Source organism: Herpailurus yagouaroundi, unplaced genomic scaffold (genome assembly GCF_014898765.1).
Source record: "Herpailurus yagouaroundi ecotype Mexico unplaced genomic scaffold, PumYag 182, whole genome shotgun sequence".
NCBI classification, from domain to species: Eukaryota; Metazoa; Chordata; class Mammalia; order Carnivora; family Felidae; genus Herpailurus; species Herpailurus yagouaroundi.
This window is the reverse complement of record NW_024412413.1, coordinates 376,389-383,366: the sequence shown is the minus strand read 5'-3', so window position 1 is coordinate 383,366 and position 6,978 is coordinate 376,389.

The window sequence follows — 6,978 nt, the reverse complement described above, 5'->3', positions numbered from 1 at the left end:
CATACAATGGAGTATTACTTGGCTATCAAAATGAAATCTAGGGGCGCCCGGGTGGCGCAGTCGGTTAAGCGTCCGACTTCAGCCAGGTCACGATCTCGCAGTCCGTGAGTTCGAGCCCCGCGTCGGGCTCTGGGCTGATGGCTCAGAGCCTGGAGCCTGTTTCCGATTCTGTGTCTCCCTCTCTCTCTGACCCTCTCCCGTTCATGCTCTGTCTCTCTCTGTCCCAAAAATTAATAAAAAACATTGAAAAAAATTAAAAAAAAAATGAAATCTTGCCATTTGCAACAACATGGATGGAGGGTCAGAGAAAGACAAATGATGACTTTGCTCATATGTGGAATTTAAGATACAAAACAGGAAAAGAAGGGAAGGGAAGCAAAAATAATAAAAAATAGGGAGGGAGACAAAACATAAGAGACTCTTTAAATACAGGGAACAAACTGAGGATTGTTGGAGAGGCTGTGGGTGGAGGGATGGGCTAAATGGGCAAGGGACTTGTTGGGATGTGCACTTGGTGTTATAAGTGGGGGATGAATCACTGAATTCTACTCTTGAAATCATTACTGCACTATCTAACTAACTTGGATGTAAACTTAAAAAAAAAAAAAAAAGATACACTAAAAAGAGTTGAAAAATCAAATTTCTAGAAAATGGTAGGAAAGGTTCCACTACACTGTATATAAGAATTTGTAGCCTTATTAGTAGCAGTCATCATTAATAAAAATTAATATGATTTATTTTTTTTTAATATGAACAAATCAGGGGTGCCTGGGTGGCTCAGTCAGTTAAGCTCCAACTTCAGCTCAGGTTATGATCTCCCGGCTGGTAGGTTCGGGCCCCAAGTCGGTCTCTGTGCTGACAGCTCAGAGCCTGGAGCCTGCTTGGATTCTGTGTCTCCCTCTCTCTCTCTGCCCCTCCGCAACTCGTGCTCACACACGCTCTCTCACTCTCTCAAAAATAAACATTAAAAAAATTTTTTTTAAATCATCTCATCTCAAAAACAATTTTTTTTAAACAGCTATTAGGAAATAAATAAATAGCAGCTATGAGAAACAAACCATAGGATGTCTCAGATGATAGACTTACCAGAAATACACCTTAAAGCAGCTATAATAAATATGTTTAAAGACTTAAAGGAAAAGATAGTGATAATGAGTGAAAAAACAAAATTTCAGAAATAGAGATGGAAAGAAACAGAAATTACACAGAAAAACAAACGATTTCTAGAACTGAAAAGTAAAATATCTGAAATAAAAATATATACTGGATAGATTTAATAAAAAACTGAGACTGAAAAAGAAAATGTCAGTGAACCTAAGACAGATCAACAGAAACTAGCCAACCTGAAGACAGAGAGAGAAAGGTTTTATTAAAAATGAATAGAGCCAAAAATAAAGAAAAAAGAAAGAAAGAACAGAGCCTCAGTAACCTGTGGGACCATACCTGCAACTGGTAGTGGCCTACCATACCTGTACTGAAATCTCAGAGGAAAATGAAAGAACAGAGCATAAAAATACCTGAAGAAACTACACCCAAAGTTTTTCCAAATTTTGTAAAAGAACTTCATAAGAAAATAGCTCACGAGTCTCATCCCACTCCTGCCCCTTCATCATGCTTCCCTTCTCCCTCTCAACATAACTATTTTTATTAATTTTCTGATTTACTGCTTCACTGAAAAATTTTTTTTGATACTTTCCAACATTTCTTGTCCAAAAGGTAACAAATTGCTATTGTGTCTTGTTTTTCTTTTCATAAAACTCTTCCTTATTTCTTTCTTTAAACAAACTTTTTACTAATTTTAAATACACAATAAAACGACAAAAATCATAAGTGAATAGCTCACTGAATTTTCACAAAATAAACTCATCTATGCAACCGCACCATCCATTTCAAGAAACTGGATTACTGGGGCACGTGGGTGGCTCAGTCAGTTAAGCGTCTGACTGTTGGTTTTGGCTCAGGTTGTGATCTTGTGGTTCTTGAGTTTAAGCCCAGCGTCAGGGTCTGCACTGGCAGCACAGAGCCTGCTTCGATTCTCTCTCTCCCTCTTGCACTCCCTCTCTCTCTTCCCCTCCCCTGTTCGCATTCTCTCTCTCAAAATAACCAAATATTTTTTTTAAAGATTTAAGGGAAAAAAAGGAGAAAAGAAAAAAGAAACTGGATTACGAGCACCCAGAAGTACCCCTCATATCCCCAAAGGTGCTAGCCAGTACTCCATTATGTGGACTTATCCCTAGTGGTGGACACATGTTGTTTCCAGTCTTCTGCTATTACAAATAATTCTGCAATGAAGAGCTTTTAACAAAGTGATTTAATATTTTTGCCAGCATATCTTTAAGACAGATTCCTAGATGTGGGATTGCTGGGTCAAAGGACAAATGCACATATAAATCTGCAAAATATAGACAAATCCACCTCCAGAAGCATTGTATCATTTTTGCATTTCTATTGGCAAGAGATCAGTTTCAACACAACCTTTTTTTTTTTTTTTTTTTTTTTTTTTTTTTTTTTTTTTTTTTTTGAGAGAAAGAGACAGAGCACAAGCGGGGGAGGGACAAAGAGAGAGGGAGACACAGAATCCGAAATCCGAAGCAGGCTCCAGGCTCCATACCATCAGCACAGAGCCCCCAATGTGGGGCTCAAAACCACAAACCGCGAGATCATGACCTGAGCTGAAGTCGGATGCTTAACAGACTGAGTCACCAGGCACCCCTCAACCAGCCTTGTCAAAAGAAAATATAAACTTTTGGATTTCTGCCAATACGTAGGTTGATCAACTGTCCCAGTCTGCTGAGGACTGAGGGGTTTCCCAAAACAGAGGACTTTCAGTGCTAACACCTGGAAAGTCCTGGGCAAACCAGGAGAGTTGGCCATTCTACCAATATGGTAAGCAAAAAGTGGTGTCTCCATAAAGCTTTGATTAGTATTTTTATTACAAGAAATGGTAAGCATCTATTCAACTATATAAGGTCCATTTTCATTTCTTTTCCATAAACTATTCCCATCTTTTGCCCATTTTTTTCTATCAGGTTGTTTTATTTTTCTTCTCAGTTTCTATTGGTAATTTTTTAGATACATTTTTAGTAATCTCTACACCCAACATGGGGCTCAGACTCACAATCCCAAGATCAAGAGCCACATGCTTCTCCAGCTGAGCCAGCCAAAGCCCCTCTACGAACGAGTATGTATGTATGTATATATAGTTTTTAGTTAAATTCCAGTTAGTGAACATACAGTGTGTGTTCATTAGTTTCAGGTGTAGAGTTCTTTTAAATATTTGAGATAAAAGCTCTTTGCTATGACAGAAGTTCAACATATCTTTCTCTTTGTCATTTGTCTTTTGACTTTGCTTACAGTGATTTTTGCAATGCAGTTTTTCTGTTGTTAATGCAATCAATTTCTGTGAATTTTCTACTGTTTCTAGATTCTGAGTCATAGTTAGAAAAGTTTTCCCCACTCCTAAGTTCTAAAGAAACTCACCTTTGTTTTTAGTACTCACATGGCTTAATTTTTTATATTATAACCCCTGATCTATTTGGAGTAATTATTTCATTGTTTATTTGACTATACAAGGGTTAAAATAAAATAATATAAAATACTCACCATAAGGACTATGACCTATATAAGATACCTGTCTCCAGGAAAGGCGTATGTGACATTCACCCCAAAATGTGTCCCACGTATTATCACTCTATACCACTAGATTTTGTTTTTGTTTTCTTTTCATTTATTTTTGAGAGAGGAAAAGAACGAGTGGTGGGGGGAGGGGCAGAAAGAGAGGGAGAGAGAGAATCCCAAGCAGGCTCTGCACTGTCAGCTCAAAGCCCCAAATGGGTTTCAATCTCATGAACCAGGAGATGATGACCTGAGCTGAAATCAAGAGCCGGATGATTAACTGACTGAGCCACCCAGGCACCCCATTTTTGTTTTCTTTAAACATGTTCTATTTGGTTTAATACACTTGTCTGTAGGGGAATAAGCCAAAGAGAAGCAATTCTACTATTTTCCAACAGCTACTGGAAGAAGCCCAGTGAGCAAATGAAGGTAGAATGAAAAAAAAAAAAAAAAGTTTGAACACCTAATCAGACATCACACACTAAGAACCAGTCTACCTCAACAGAGAACTGAACCAAAACCTAAAGGAATAAACTGCTATGTGGACAGACATCTCCAGAGTTTAATGAAATAAGGATAGTCAACCCATCCTAGAATGTACATAAAATGGAAAGGGAATGTTTTAAAATCCAGGTCTCCTGTGGAAATTACATTAAAATCCATCAGATCCACACCTGTTCAGTTTTCCTACCTAAAAAAAGTTGTACCTAAGTCTAATCACCCTGTCAATCTCTTTACTGGAAACATGAGAGAAAGGGAAACAAGTTAACACAAAAGGAAGCAACTAGTGGAACTCGGAATGTAGGAATTAACAGGACTAATAACCAAATTTCTCCAACATATCAATGATACAGAATGGGGAAGCACTCTAAGAATAAGAGATTTAAGAGACCCTCAACAAAGTGTGACACTTGGACTTTGGTTCAAAGAAACCTACAGAAGACACTTCTTAGGCTGAGTGTGGACCCATCTGCAGGCAGGTAAAATGGCATGATTGCTAGAATTCACTTTTTAACGTGTTTTTTTTTTGAGAGAGAGAGAGAGCGAGCGAGCGAGAGAGCGAGCAGGGCAGGGGCAGAGAAAGAGGGAAACACAGAATTTGAAGGAGGCTCCAGGCTCTGAGCTGTCAGCACAGAGCCCGACACAGGGCTCAAACTCAGGATCCGTGAGACCATGACCTGAGCCGAAGTCGGACGCTTAGCTGCCTGAGCCACCCAGGGGCCCCACTAGAATTTGCTTGTGAATCCACCAGGGGAAAAAAAGATTGGGAGGAGTACAGATAGATAAAACAAGATTGGCAAAATGTCGTAACTGTTGAAACTATAGGGGCCAAAGGCAGGCTGCCCCAAGATAGACACTTTGGCATGAAGATTATTTTGAGTTGAAAAGCAATCAAAACCCAGCAGATCCAAGAAGAGCTCTTTACCTCCCCCTCAAATTGCCTAAAAAAATTTTAGATAGAGGACCTCCTCCAGGAAGAGAGCTATCACTATGAAAACTACATCATACTATGAACTAGGTACAGCAGACGGGGAGAAATCTGGCAAGGCCCGTTGGATCCAAGTCCTCTCTGGGTCCCATTGTTCCTGGGGAGCAGCAAACATTTCTTTACAAAACATTTCCTCTTTTTCACCTTCCTGTGAATTGCATCCCTTCCCCCCTTTGACATCCCAAACTCCCACCCCATTCTCCTTATTTCAGAATGACATATATACCAGTTTGACCATCTTTGGAATTTCGGGGGAGGGGGGCAGTTAGGGGTTTTTGGTTTGTTTGGTTTTTTTTAATTTACATCCAAGTTAGTTAGCATACAGTGTAAAAATGACTTCAGGAGTAGAATCCAGGGATTCATCCCCTACACATAACACCCAGTGCTCATCCCAACCCATGTCCTCCTTAATGTCCCTTGCCCGTCTGGCCCATCCCTCCACTCCCAACCTCTCCAGCAACCCTAAGTTTCTTCTCTGTATTTAAGAGTCTCTTATGTTTTGTCCCCCTCCCTATTTTTATATTATTTTTGCTTCCCTTCCCTTCTGTTCCTGTTTTGTATCTTAAAGCCCACATATGAGTGAAGTCATATATTTGTCTTTCTCTGACATTTAGCATAATACTCTCTAGTTCCATCCATGTTGTTGCAAATGGCAAGATTTCATTTTTTGATAGCCAAGTAATACTCCATTGTATGTATGTGTGTGTACACACACACACACACACACATATACACATACTGCATCTTCTTTATCCATTCATCTGTCAGTGGACATTTGGGATCTTTCCATACTTTGGCTATTAGTGATAGCACTGCTATAAACATTGGGGTGCATGTGCCCCTTCGAAACAGCACACCTGTATCCTCTGGATAAATATCCAGTAGTGCAATTGCTGGGTCATAGGGCAGTTCTATTTATAATTTTTTGAGGAACCTCCATACTGTTTTCCAGAGCGGCTGCACCAGTTTGCATTCCCACCAGCAACACAAAAGAGATCCTCTCTCTCCGCATCCTCGCCGACATCTGTTGTTTCCTGAGCTGTTAATGTTAGCCATTCTGAGGTGTCAGGTGGTATCTCACTGTGGTTTTGATTTGTATTTCCGTGATGATGAGTGATGTTGAGCATCTGTTCATGTGTCTGTTAGCCATCTGGATGTCTTCTTTGGAAAAGTCTACTCATGTCTTTTGCCCGTTTCTTCACTGGATTATTTGTTGTTTGGGTGTTGAGTTTGATAAGTTCTTTACAGATTTTGGATACTAACCCTTAATCTGATATGTCATTTGCACACATCTTCTCCCATTCCAACGGTTGCCTTTTAGTTTTGCTGATTGTTTCCTTCTCTGTGCAGAAGCTTTGTATCTTGATGAGGTCCCAATAGTTCATTTTTGCTTTTGTTTCCCTTGCCTGTGGAGACATGTTGAGTAAGAAGTTGCTGTGGGTGAGGTCCAAGAGGTTGTTGCCTGCTTTCTCCTCGAGGATTTTGATGGCTTCCTGTCTCACACTTAGGTCTTTCATCCATTTTGAGTTTATTTTTGTGTAGGGTGTAAGAAAGTGGTCCAGGTTCATTCTTCTGCATGTCACTGTCCAGTTTTCCCAGCACCATTTGCTGAAGAGACGGTCTTTATTCCATTGGATATTCTTTCCTGCTTTGTCAAAGACGAGCTGGCCCTATGTTTGTGGGACCAGTTCTGGGTTCTCTATTCTGTTTCATTGATCTAAGTGTGTGCTTTTGTACCAGTACCATATGGTCTTGATTACAGCTTTGTAATACATCTTGAAGGCCAGGATTGTGATGCCTCCAGCTTTGATTTTCTTTTCTTTTCTTTTTCTTTCTTTCTTTCTTTCTTTCTTTCTTTCTTTCTTTCTTTCTTT